The sequence below is a fragment of the Dreissena polymorpha genome, chromosome 15 (genome assembly GCF_020536995.1).
Source record: "Dreissena polymorpha isolate Duluth1 chromosome 15, UMN_Dpol_1.0, whole genome shotgun sequence".
Lineage (NCBI taxonomy): Eukaryota > Metazoa > Mollusca > Bivalvia > Myida > Dreissenidae > Dreissena > Dreissena polymorpha.
This window is the reverse complement of record NC_068369.1, coordinates 33053696-33067718: the sequence shown is the minus strand read 5'-3', so window position 1 is coordinate 33067718 and position 14023 is coordinate 33053696. Positions and strand designations below refer to the sequence as shown.

Here is a 14023-nt window from a genome sequence, read left to right as displayed (position 1 = left end):
ACATTTTAAAAGAAATTATAAAATCGAAACGACTCGACGCTTGATTTTTATCAGAAATGAATATTTTGTTTGACACTTGAGGTAAAAATCATGACGTCATTTGCACGTGTGTTCAATATTTTTAAAACATATGTTTATGTTTATATTGATTGTTTCCTCAAAAAAACAACTGGTATCGACCTGTTTGTTTTGTGAATCTGAGTTTAGTTAACCTAAAGTATGACGCATTTGTTGATTCCGAACAGTTTGGCCAACTTCAAACATTTACTGATATGGACCCTGTTGGCGCGATATATAAATAAAAACAAGAGGCAGTTTTATTACAGGTAGATATCATCGCAATGGAATGATACAAATTAAGTTTAAGTATTTCAATATCATATTACCATTGATTTTGCCTCGCACTAGGCGCGTCTCCACTTTCTGCATGACCAACGAAACCATGGGTATGTCCTGCAAATGCAATTTGGTCGAGGCCAATCATAGTATAGTATAACCTAAAGATTCTTACATTATTGAAGACTTACCACAAGTTACTGCTTTATTAACTTTAACTGACCAATGAATAGTTGTACTATAATAGATTTGGTATTTTTCTTTTCTGTTTGATATGTCAATAATGAAGCAAAACGAATAACGAATCATGATGAATAAAACCTATATATTTTATTAATATCTTAAACGAAAAAAGTAGCCTCTTATTGCTATCAATCTATATTGATTATTATCCTACCAGGGTTAAAACATACCGCAGCCGACCGACCATTATCATTTCCATAAACAATTATTCCGACCACTAGCATCATATTGAAAAGTAAAACAATACTAGCGAAAACGGTTTATAGTATTAAATAGTTGAACATGATGTGTAACGGTTGTTAACATTGATATATTGAAATAGCACACACCAAATTGCTTCACGACAATAAGTATTGATCATGATATGTTGTAACCAAATTCACTATATAAATTTGTGTAACTTACTTTAGCAAAAAAATTTAAACAAATGGGCAATATTTTGTAATGTTTAATGGTTTCGATTTGTTATATTGCCCTCATTCATACACAAACTGCACAAAACGTCGCGCAAAGGAACATACAGGTTACTGTTACAATTAAAACCCAAGCTAATATTACTGTTTACAAATGTCAATGAAATATAGTAATATCAGATGCACTAGTAGATAGGCTTATTGACGCGGCATACTATTCTGACAGTGAGAGTCTGATAAATGTAATTGTCTCTCTAGTCAATAACCTGTTTAAACAAGTACATTTATATTATGTATACCAGTAATATTTTATGAGAATGAAGCCATTTATATATGCGACCTCAATTAATGGATTACTGCTGTATTTCCGCAAATTTTATTTCTAGCATCTAGACATGGGTACCAACGACACTTTGTTTAACCAAATATAAATTATACAAGTATCGTTCAATTGCATAGGCTGATTTTCTTATCTTAAACGTAAAATATTCAAGAATAAATAACGAATAAACACATGTTAAAAGGCACTTTATTGGAAAAAAGCACAGATGCACGTAAAAAGTAGAGTAAAATTGCAAAATTAATTAAACACTAAGTGTGTGTGCGATGAGAATATTCGAAAAATCGCATTTTTCTCCATCTACAAAAACTAATAATATGAACTCTATTAAATTCGTCCCTTGTTTGCGGAAGAGCGTGATGATTGAACACATTGAACAGAACATTATCCTTTCAGATGCATGAACGAGTAAAAATTACACATAGATGTAATTACCTCTATCTTTGCCTTCAAACGTTTCAGCACTCCATCATTAACATCCTGAAATATCAAAATAAAACATAAAACGTACATAACCGTTTCAAGATTGAAAATTGTTTCACAGGCTTTTATGTAGGTTAAGACTTCTTAAATCTTTAGTTTTGATGAATAAACCTTGGAATTTTAGCAATCGCGAATATCGAAGTTGGGATTTGAAATTGGCACCCGACAACGTTCACAATTTCATGATCGTGGAGATTCTACATTCACGTAACGTGCACATTGACGTGGATAGAAGTTTTTACGTTGGGTTAATGGAGTTGCACACCCATAATCGTAAGTATGAAATTTCAATCTTATGTTTCATTGTTCGTCTTCAATTTCCCAGATTCTAACAAGAGAATTAGTGTCATACGCAATCATGAACAAAACACGTGTTCACTTAGCGCTGGCAAATTTTAAGTAATATACAATATATATTGTCCCCATTATTGTGGGATGTATGTATGGGATTAATAAACAGGACAGGCTGATACAAATTGGCTCACAACTTTGTTGGAAAATAAATAAGTATCACGAAAGCGAATATAAATTAATCAATACTCATAACTACTAGCCATTTGACTTAGCTGAATTTACTTAAAGTTCAACTTACACATAATTCAATGTATTGCCGAGCGTCTATCCACGCTGAATTCATGTCGAAATCCAGTTGAACTAACGCTTCAATAACTTCTACATCATTGTGAATCAAGCAATAATTCATGGTGAATGCGATAGCATCTCTCTGTTAAACACAAAATACAAACGAGTGTTTCAGATTTGCTAACCAATACGTACACATACATTTTTCTGAGTTTTCAGTCACTCAACTCAAAGTTAAAGTAGATATCTTGTTATACTCATCAAACTGAGTTGTTATGTTGTCAATTTACGATAAAAAATGTATTAATGATTTAAGCAATTATACTTTTACTGTAAAATATAAATTAAGGTATGTGATGCCTATCAAATAGCTTACTTTTTTTTCATTTAGCAGAATGGGTCCTTGAGTACAGTATACTTTAAATTTGTCAAGGGTGAGAATCACTATTGTTCAACGGATTCGTATTCAATAGGAAGGTGTTAAGTTTGTGTTTTGTATTTTTTTAGAAACTAATGTTACTGGGCACCAAAAACGCCTCGCAATAATTATACACATGTATATTCTGATACTGCAATATCTTCAACTTGTGTAGGGTTTTGGATATTAAGCCGTTTTCAACCGTATTTTACTGATAACTTTGTGTGCACGTGTTATTACTTCACAGAGTGTATCGATTGTTGTTTTTATTTGTTAACTTACGAGGCAAACACACATTTGGTATGATACAGATATGTCTTGTTACGGAGTGAGTGGATATTATAACAATGACCTTCATATATATAATGACAAATATAATAATCAATAGGCTTTTACAAATGCATTATAATAACTATTGATATCAATACATGGCAGTAAGCTGTGCGAACATAAATTCCCTACACAACAGAGAAATAATTTTTCTCATTAACTCACTACTTCTCACTCCGTTTTTTGCAATAGCAAGTGTCCAGTATACTTAACTATTCACCACCCATATATAAATAACACGTCCATATAATTGATTTATAACACTTAATAACCGTTAGTTTTCGACGTAATAATAACTATACTGTTTAATTAGTATGATGGCTTTGTGTTCTTAGTTCGTTATCCAAAGTGAAATATGTGCTCTTGTTTATTCATAGCATTACGATTTTTCTGAACATTGTCGAAATTCATACCATTATTAAATTTACCTTTAATGGATGTAACTCAAATATAGTATATATACTGGTTATGTATGCATTTATGTGTATATTTATTTTTATTTTTTCATGAATGTGCGCAAACGGGTATATCGAAGGTATTTTCACCAAAATCCAGAATTATCTTTAATATTTGATATTTGTATATAGAAGCCATACAAAGTCACGCATGTCAATTGTCATCACGCCAGTGTCAATCAGAATATTATCTAAATATCGATCGACCAATCTGCGATCGATAAATCTTGCGCGCCGGTTGTTAACCACCTGTCGAACATTTTGTAGAAGCGAATGCGCTAGTTCTCATGTATTCAACGAGTTTCGTTTATTTTGTCGAACACAATGATAAATAAGTCGGTATCCAGATAGATAAATTAGAGGATTTTCATTTGTACAATTTCCAACATGGAAATGTTGCCTTGACAAGTGCGAGTTGAAGCTTCAATGTGTAGAATTATCAAAATTACCCAATATCCCTTTTACCAAAAATAATTTATTTCAGAAACTGAAAATGTCATATAAACTTTATTAATCATGAATTATATCACGTTTATATGTAAACTAATAGGGAATATTTGTATTTGCGTAACTTAACAAAATCAACGTTATACTGTGAAACCATTATTATTCGTCCGACATTAATTTTCGCCTTTTTCGTCCTTCGACCGATGGACGAATTCAAGATCCTAACGAACAATCAAGTCCCATATTTGAAACAAATAAGACTGAATTACCGTAGGCATGAGGCATTTAAATCTAGCGTAATCCACGCATATACACAGGGCTCGAAATTAACACTCTCACACTCGCAAAATGCGAGAAAAAAAGATTGCAAGGTAAGTTATAAGCCACTAGTATTTTTTGCAAATAAAGAAATAGTGAAAAAAACGAGTTATATTGCTTAATGCGTTCGACGGCGTGAACGCTAAACCGTAGGTCAATTTTTTGAACGTCCGAATACCCATATGCGGAAGCGCGCACCTTGTTTGTTGACTGGTATACTTATAATAAAGATACACAGATGGTATTGATACAAAGAACATGAAACAGTCGACTATTCACACTCAAGTTAAATCCGGTTTTGACACAAAGGGGTGTTCATTATACAGTGTACTGACAACTGACATTTCCTGTAAAATGCGAATGCAATAAGGCTGTATCGAATGCGTCGACTTCGTTTAGGTATAATAGTGTTGATTAGCGCTAATTGTTAACAACTTTATTACCCATTGTGTGTATTGTGTTTTTCAGGGGTGTTGCAGATTATACAGCCTACACGCGGCGAATCCGGATTAAAGACAATACTATTAAACGCAATTAAAATATGACGATGTGTGATCAACACCTGATTGAAATATATTCAGCGCTTTGTTACAAATTAATAAAGAACATGTTGATTTGTGTTTAATTTGACTTTAATGAACTATGACCAAAATAATTTGCTTACGCTAATTATAACCCATAATGTTCGCACCTTCTCTAATTGGCGCCGATAAAGGTAAGATTGTTATCAGTTTGACCGTGATAGTAATGGAAAAAGACTAATTGGCAATTGGCTGCGTTGTTTTAAACACTCGTTAACGATTATTCAGTCCCACTTATCCGCTAATCACAACAAAGAACGTGTCAATGACATAAAATAATAAGGGACAGTTACTATCACCTAAAATAACAGACTTGTTAATTGGCATATGCCAAACAAGGCCCACCTCCTGCAAGTGACTACCAAGTGTCACCTCTCTTTCCCCAGCACGATTTTTTCGCAACCACGTATTACATGTATTACAAACAAATCGGACGTTGTTTTTTTTTTCAAAACCAGAAATGGACGAATTTAAGAGCGGACGAAATAGTCATTTTTATGAAAAGGGCGAAATTTTGTGCCGACGAAAATAAATGGTTTCACAGTATATCGCTTCTCATGTCAAAAACAATTAAACACTATTGTACGTTACTATTTTATTAAAAACATATCGATGGAACCGTTTTGTTGCTCTGCACTTTCACTGACTTTATAATGATTGATAAATGTCCAATATAAAGTAATGTTCAATATTATTAATATAACTTGTATACGTAATAACATGGGGGATTTCGGTACCTGCTCGGCGACAGAATGCGTTTACACTTCAGCAAAATTCCAGTTATAAAGCGCTATTCGTATCAAATATATGTGGGGAAAATATTTCGTTAGTATTTCCGTTAATAACATGGTAAATACCGGGTGTTGATTTATTACTTATACCACCATTTAACGTAGTAATAGGTTATATTTCGGTACGCGGGCAAGCGTTTGGCAGCCTGTTTAAAGTACATAAATACCTGTTATTCAAAGCTAATATGCATTATAAATTTAAAAAGATTGTATTTGCATAATAAATATATGACACAAACCCATTTAACCAGCGTTATATGGGAGAGAAAACATAAAAATTATCCGGAATATCGCGTAATCTATTGGCAATTTATAGACAAAGAAGCCAATTTGTTGTTACATAAACTAGGTTTTCAAACCGCTTAGTCACGTGACTAAGTTGGCGGAGCGATCATCGCCCATGCAAAATGTCAATTATTTAATGTTACTTCCGTTCATGTGATGCAGTGTCTAAATCGTGGAAAGTGCTAGCGTAAAATAACTATTTATTTCTATTCTGAGATTTAAAAAAAGCATACTTGCGAATATTTATGGAACTAATTGGTACCTGAATTGTGAATATGTTTGTGTACTTGACCAAAAAGGAAAGAAACATAGATTCTGACGATTGTCCATGCACGCGGAAAACCGGTTTAGTGCCATTGAAGACCGAGAAAACAAACAACAAAGCAAATCGTCATCTCAGAGCATGTCAAAGCAAGAGTATATTATCAATTCATTATATGACATTTTGAATCACATTTTGATGAACTGTGCTTCATCCAGAACGAGCAAATTAATTGCAGTTTAATTTTAGTACATATGCAAAAAACAATCGAGAACATCAATGAACAGCTTACTGAAGATGCATTTACCGGGAATGTTCAGTCTGACTTAAAAGACCATTGCATATACATCAATCGATATCGAAGCAAGATCAAGACGGAACAACCTGATATAAAGGGGGTTTATTGAGGAATACGGAGAAAACTGCAACAACATAATTATATACTTTTTAAAGAATAATGATGATGACCATAGTTATTTTTTCATTGCTTGTCCACAGAAACTCGGTAACAAACAATTTAAGACTTGTTGAATAACAACTAGATTGACCCTGGTAATGTTTACTTTGTTCGTGCACAGAGACTCGGTCACATACACCCACGCCATTCCTATCAAAACAGACCAATTTTAGTGATATTTTATAATAACGGTACTGAAGAAACAATCATGAACACTGTTAAAGGGCATAGGAACACCAAATTATTTATCGACTTTGATTTCCCTTTTACATTAAATGGACTAGATGGCATCTGAAGTCTCAATGTAACCTACTGAAAGCGCACAATCAAAGGTCAAAGGTCCAAATAGTGTATCAGGCGAATTTCAATCATGACAGGAATATAGTTAATCACGTGCGCCAACTCTTTTTGAGATGCATTAGTTCAGAGGTGGCCTTTAGGCCGGATATTTTGAAATTTAACTGATAATTATTTAGGGTGATTAGGTTTTATATGTTTTGTTCAACATATTTCGCATTACTTAGAACATCGGCCAATGTAGTGCGATTCAGCGATTATACATTCATCCAAATGTGCACAGACAAATCCAATCACAACCCATTTGGAAACGAGATGATCTTTATAAGTTGTGACAGCCAATTACATCGCTCTTTACATAAAACGTTTGCTTGAACCTGTACAACTTTATGCGTGCACAAAAACCTCGGCTTCTCGCCGATCTAATAGATACATTTGTATTTTTCAAAAAGAGATGGAGCCAATGCCAATGAGGGGGCGCTCAGAATAGGAGGTGGTGCCAATGCACATATTTAGCTATTTTAAAGTGAACTATTGTATGTAATGTTTATTCATTATGTTTAAAGGACTTATATTATTTTGTGTAAGTTGACATCTTCAGCACATTTGAATCGCGTGCGTTGTTAATTAGACAAAGTAGTTTTCTTATTATGTCTTGATGGATTTAAACGTTCGCCTTTGTAAGATAAGAACATGTAACATGTATTACAAAGGAAAATAACGGAACAAGACCGAGCTATCTTCATTTTTTGATTTGAATTGATAGTGGGCAAAAACAACATATATGAGCCTAATTTAGATTTTTTGACCTTGACCTTTTAGTAAATTAAGCATTTGGATTAAGGAAAACAAATCATCGTTTCAATCAGAAGTATTATCTTATATTAATTGTGTGAGTACTGCATACAAATATTGCTGTCGATAAACTATTTTGATAATATTGAATATTAAGTTATTGGTTTTATTGCGTATTACAAATTTTTAGGAAATATCAAACAATATGTTTTATTCATGTTTGTGACTTATTATTTATGATAGAATGTGTTTATGTAATGTAAAGGTTTAGGCCTTTGTATGTACGTTGAAAAATCACATATAAATGTCTATGCGCAAAGAGGAATGCGTTGATAATCAAAGTTGTATGCGTTGACAATCAACCAGCTCATAGATTTAATCTGTCAGGTCCAGGATTATGCCTAAGCTTGTCGCAGTAAATATGCCTTACTAATAGTTATCATCTGCACATACTGGTCAAATTACGATTTGATCGAAATTTGCCAAGAGAAGACGAGTACACAAACATTGTGTAACTATATGAATCGTATAAAAAATGACAAAGGGCCATAGTTTGTCAAAACTATTTCATCTGCGACCACCATCGCACCATAGTCATACAGCTCTTATTGTTTGAACAAAATTTACACAATATTTGAAACGGACTTGAAAGCAATATTTTCTACAACTTATTTTTCTGTAATAAAAAATGGCCATACTTGTATCAACAATTGTAGCAGACGCAATGTATTCCTTTTCATTCATGTACATAGTTAGGTCATTCAGCTATGAACGAAGAGTAATATACATGTACACACATTTCGGACGTACAAACACAAGTTCAATGCTGAATGTAACCATAAACTACGCATTTAATTTGTAATTACTATATATAAAACGTAAACAGCTTATAAAATATGTTTAATTTAATTACAATTCTTATTTTACTCAAACTCGATTTACAAAGTAAATAGTTTTCATGATTATGCTGGCGGAATATTCAATCGCAGGACAAGTGAATATTACTTAAGAGAATTGTATAACTCTGGTTAACATAAATTTTTTTTGACATGTTGAGGTTTCGATTGCTCTATTTATCACAATCCAACGTGCGTTATTTACCATTGATGTTGCGCAATATATCTCCACATCAATTTATTGCGTAAAGATGCGACATATAGCGTACGAAGGTTATGCGACATTAAGTGTTGCTTTCGACATTTAGCTTCAACCTTGCGATATAAAAAAGTCGGTACGACAGTATATGTTGCTACTCATAATGCACTTTTAGACAGTTTTTACCCCAAGTAAAAGTTCAAATCACTTAGGTATTTAAAAGGTTATATGTTAAGTACTTGTAATACGCATACTGATTATTTACATAAAAAATCGTGTTACATAAGCTATCTCTGTGAAAGTGACCTTATGTTGACTAAACTAAAGTCAATAGAAGTCTAACCAAAAGAAAAATGAAAGCTTTACGATGACAAGTCTCAATATTCTGAATTAAGCCAAGTGTAACTGCGGACTAACATACTGACTGGGAGCTGATGGATATTATCTCCCCCATTTGATGGGTGAATAAACATATATTATTAAGCGTCGTTTCTTGCTGTTGTCATTATAATGCATAACATTTATATAGTCACTTTGATGTTTAAATTTTTGTTATCCAATATAACTTGATTATTATTAAATGTTTTATTTTGTATGTATCATAAATGCTATAGTACACGTGCAAGTTACAAGAACTGCATTATTAAAGTCCCTGTCTCACGAAAACAGTTAAATATATGATCAAATAACATCAGTTTTTATGAAAGAAAATCCGTCAATTTCAGTGAACACTATATGGTTAAAAAATTATGTTTATTTCAGAAAGGGTATGTTAAGAATAAAATAAGAATATAATTAAATTGCGAATATACCTGTGAACCTAGTCGATTTATTCCAAAGATATCACAAGTTAACGTATGTATATAAAACATTTCAATTAACACTCGCCAAACTTCATTATCAGACACATTTTTACATAGATGTGTTCCTCATTATTGCACGTGGTTAATTTGCTCGTGTGTGTGTGTTAACGGTTTCTTTAACGCATTGTGCTAAACTTAACGCGTACAAATCCTATCTTAAACTAGTATATACTTTGCACAAGGGTATATTATACTACCATCCGTAAATGTTTTACTTACATTCATTATTATCTTTCTTATGTCATCTGTGTACACCAGTCGCTTGACAACAACAGCTCTGTCAGGATCGCAAAGAACCCAGTTCAACAGACAAATCCCAAGTGAAACATCTATCAATAAAGAAATCACATTATTTGATCAACATTCGTTTAGTCATTTCACTCAAAATTGCGAACATTTCAAATAAAACATAACACATGCATCAGGATGTTGATTTTGTACATGCTCAATAGACATTGATTATGTTGGTAAAAATGCGATCGCTTCATTAAAGAGATTAAATTCTATTTTTAGAAATGCAAATGAGTATTAAGTTAGGTACCTGACTATGTATGTGAGGGATATTGTTGAATAATGGTATTTCATCGGGTTGTTTATAACAATACGCGTTTAATGGCTTCTATGCGCACATGTACAATTATAAGCAAACGAAACAACTGGTGAGCTTAAAACTGTCTTTTTCATTATATAGCATTAAAAACATGCAGTTTAACGGATGACATGTTTTGTAGTTTATAAAGTGTGAGGTAATTTTGCAGCTACACATTTGTAATTCTGCATGATTATGAGTCATTTTCTTGGTGCTGGATCACTTTCGGTATTTAACTGCAAACCCCAAATCGGTGACCAATATGTGTTGATTAATGCGATGACAATACAATTAAGAATACATTTTGTATGATGAATGTTAACATTTAAAACACTGCTTTTACAAAAAAATATTATAATAAATAATGTATCTGTTAGTAACAGAAAAATGGCTGATTCCATGAGTTTTTTTTCAAAGGTATTTAAAGGAAAAAGAAAGGTTTATATGATGATAAAGAATGTCTTAAGGCAGAAAATGCGAGGTTATCCAATTCTAAGTCAGATCGATATTGGAAAATGTAAAAGGGAAATGTCAACAAAAGTGAAAAATGTCAATATGCAATAATACGATGTTTAGATTAGTTAAAAGCTATTAATGACCCAGACTCGCATTCGTATAAGCAACACTATTACAATTTGTAGTTTAATGACATATATAATATGGAAGGAAAATAAGAGTGTATGTTTGAAGAATTAAATGTGTCATTTACTTTTTTAACAATTAAACACTGGATATGCAGCGGGACCTGATTATAAGTTGTGTGCATTTTTTAAATATGGTATTTACTCGGATAAGTTTTCAAATGTGGGATATGCAATTTTTAACAATCTCATTTTGAAGGGGCACTTCCCTGATTATTGATCTGATGGATTATTCTTTTACATAAAAAGGACGAAAATAATTATTATAGGGGATTAACGCTGCTTAGTTATCTTGGTATATTGTTTACAAAATTGATAAATAGTAGATTAAATCGTTGGGCTGCAAACTATCATGTATATGTTGAGGCTCAGGCTGGTTTGGGAAAAATGTTGATAATATTTTTATCATCCATGGTGTAATTAACCATTTTGTTCAAAATTATAGGAAGTAACATGTTCAAATTGTGGACTACACTAAAGCGTTGATTTGTTTTGCTAAGGGATATTATTGCGTACAAACTTATCAAACTTGGTGTATAAGGTAACATGCTTAACATAATAAAAGCAATGTGAATGAATGGCAACTTAAGGGTAAAATTGAAAATGTAATAAGTAAAGAAGAATTCGTTTGCTTTGTTTGGTAACGGAAGTGGGATTCACTATAACCGTTTCTATTATTGATGAATTTAAATGATATAGAGTAATACTATATTTTGCATAGCTTAAATGGCATAGATTTAGATATGCTAAACTTATGTTCAATACTTTATGCGGATAATATTGGTATAATACTATAAACTTAAGATGAGTTTAAAAGGGTTTGTTATTATTAGAACAGTAGTGTGATAGATTGAAACCAAATGTAAATTCTTCGAAGACAAACAAATTAAGACTTTAAGGAAGGTGGTAAATAAAGAAAAAATAAAAAAATAAAATTCTTTTATAAAGATGAACTATCTGAGATTGCCAGTAATTGTACTTATTTGGTTATTGATTTTACCACCAAGCGTCGATATCTTATCAGGTAAGACATCAAATGACACGTCCTAACTAAACGCATGTCTGTTAAAATACCCTACAATGTCTGTTAAATGTAAATTTTACTTATTTTATAGGCTCACATTTTCTATTTTACATTATGCGACTGGGGTGTCGAGATTAAACAACGATCCTGTGCTAGAAAGTGATTTTTAAACTTTTTCTAAAAGAGAACAGATGTAAAGATAAAGTCTCAAAATAATTTTGAACATGGTTAATTAGGAATAACTTCTTTTCGTACGATAAGAGCTCTAAATGTAGTTAGATATTGTTTACAATTGTAAAGTTAGATGACTGTTACTATGCTAAATTTGTGTTCAACACTATTTGTAGAATAATGGAAATCAGACAAAATGTACAACAACTGGGTAAGCTTGTATGTTTCCTTTTGTAATTACTTTGATATCCATTTGCGGGGCTATATATAAGTTTTGGCGATGATAAAATATGTTTGTCTATGTTAAACTAACGATGGCATGACCTATTTGTAAACAACTTGCCAAAATAACTCTTTTTTTCTTCTCGAGCTAGGTATTTTGTAACCTTTCGTTATTTTAAAATAAATCATATCGAACAAGTGTCTTAAGTAGACTTTTTGCATCTTCACATTGACTGAAAGCTGAGACCGTTAGATGGCAAAACATACTTCACTTCCATACTAGAGACATTGCAATATGTGTCATATGCTCGAAAATGGGTATTTCTTCATATTTGAAGGTACACTATTAGCAGAAGTGGGAAATTTAAAGATTGATAAATACTATTTGAAAAAGCCAAATATGTTTAAATTTGTTGCATTAATGAAATCCGAAAATGGTCGAACCATTAACAATCTTGCATTTTATGTGAACAAGCCTTTCGTCTACAAATTTCTTTAATCTTTACTATGATTATCCTTTAACAATTGAAACACATTCGTACATAACCATTTAATGTAGATGAATCATGATAACAAGGATTGATCCCTCGCTTATGTTTTGTTTGTATATGAAAATGTACTATATTTGTATACAATGTACTAGTCCCTTGACCATTCGTTTGTTGGATACATAACATGTGTGTGCTGTATACTCATGGATATGTGTATATTGTATAAACAATACACAGTTTAAACTGTGTTATAACTATAGGTCACTTTCTATAAATGAGGATCAATATGCTTCCGAATAGGGTTCCTTTGTGTCGTTTAACAACAATCATACCCAGTATCATTTTTATATCAATCATACGGCATATGCTATGTTAATAGGGAGTACATTCTACCATTTTATAAAACACATTTATGTTTTTTATATCAGACATAATATTGTTAAATCAGATTGAACCGTCTATTTACGAACGAAAAAACATTAATAAGTAAAGACAAATATAATATAATTATCGTTTTTAGAGAAAACTCGATAAATGCTCAATACATAGCGACGTTCGAAGAAAAAGTTTGCCACAAGCAATTACGCACCATCCAACCAAAGATCACAGATCATCTGCGCAAGCACTTTGAACTTGTCGCAAAGGTGTAGCTTTTCCTGGTAAGTTTCTTCAAACGTTTTGCTTCCGTCATTTGGAATAGTACTGTTTCGAAGCATTTTCGATTTGATTTCATTTTGCTGTCCGAAATGGCACTGTCTTGTCTAAAAACCAACAAAAACTATGTAAATGAGATCTCATAAAGCCTGTATACAATATTTTATGTACATATTTAAATCGATTTCACATAATGTTTTTATTTCAAGAAGTATTACCGTTTGCGAGTATCCGAGTCAGTTGTGACGGAAGATATGCCTTTGTCCATAGCAGATTTTACAGTTTTAAACGTGTATTGGTCATTGTTCAGAACGAGATGGACGAGTAGAATTTGCAGAACTGACCGGTCTTGGTAGATTTCCCCTGAAAGTTACACGTGAGTGATGATCTTAATCTACAAAGGTAAATTAGTTGGAATACTTTTGAAGAGTTGCTGGTGT

The 14023-nt window shown here is 32.3% G+C and overlaps 1 protein-coding gene and 2 long non-coding RNA genes across 3 annotated transcripts in view; 1 reads left to right on the top strand and 2 right to left on the bottom strand.

Annotated features, from left to right (window-relative positions):
• LOC127861301 (uncharacterized) overlaps nucleotides 1–14023 on the top strand; it is a 436008-nt gene that overhangs the window by 190165 nt on the left and 231820 nt on the right. The gene's annotated exons all lie outside the window — the stretch shown is intronic.
• On the bottom strand, nucleotides 418–2539 carry LOC127861303 (uncharacterized). Its single transcript, XR_008040159.1, has 3 exons — nucleotides 2408–2539; nucleotides 1768–1812; nucleotides 418–453 (listed from the first exon to the last, which is right to left on the bottom strand). It is a non-coding gene; the product is annotated as an uncharacterized LOC127861303 (long non-coding RNA).
• LOC127861302 (uncharacterized) overlaps nucleotides 10011–14023 on the bottom strand; it is a 14204-nt gene continuing 10191 nt past the window's right edge. The window contains exons 2-4 of the long non-coding RNA XR_008040158.1: nucleotides 13802–13946; nucleotides 13519–13690; nucleotides 10011–10120 (exon numbers count right to left, since the gene is read on the bottom strand). This is a non-coding gene — a long non-coding RNA (uncharacterized LOC127861302). The remainder of the gene's footprint in view (nucleotides 10121–13518; nucleotides 13691–13801; nucleotides 13947–14023) is intronic.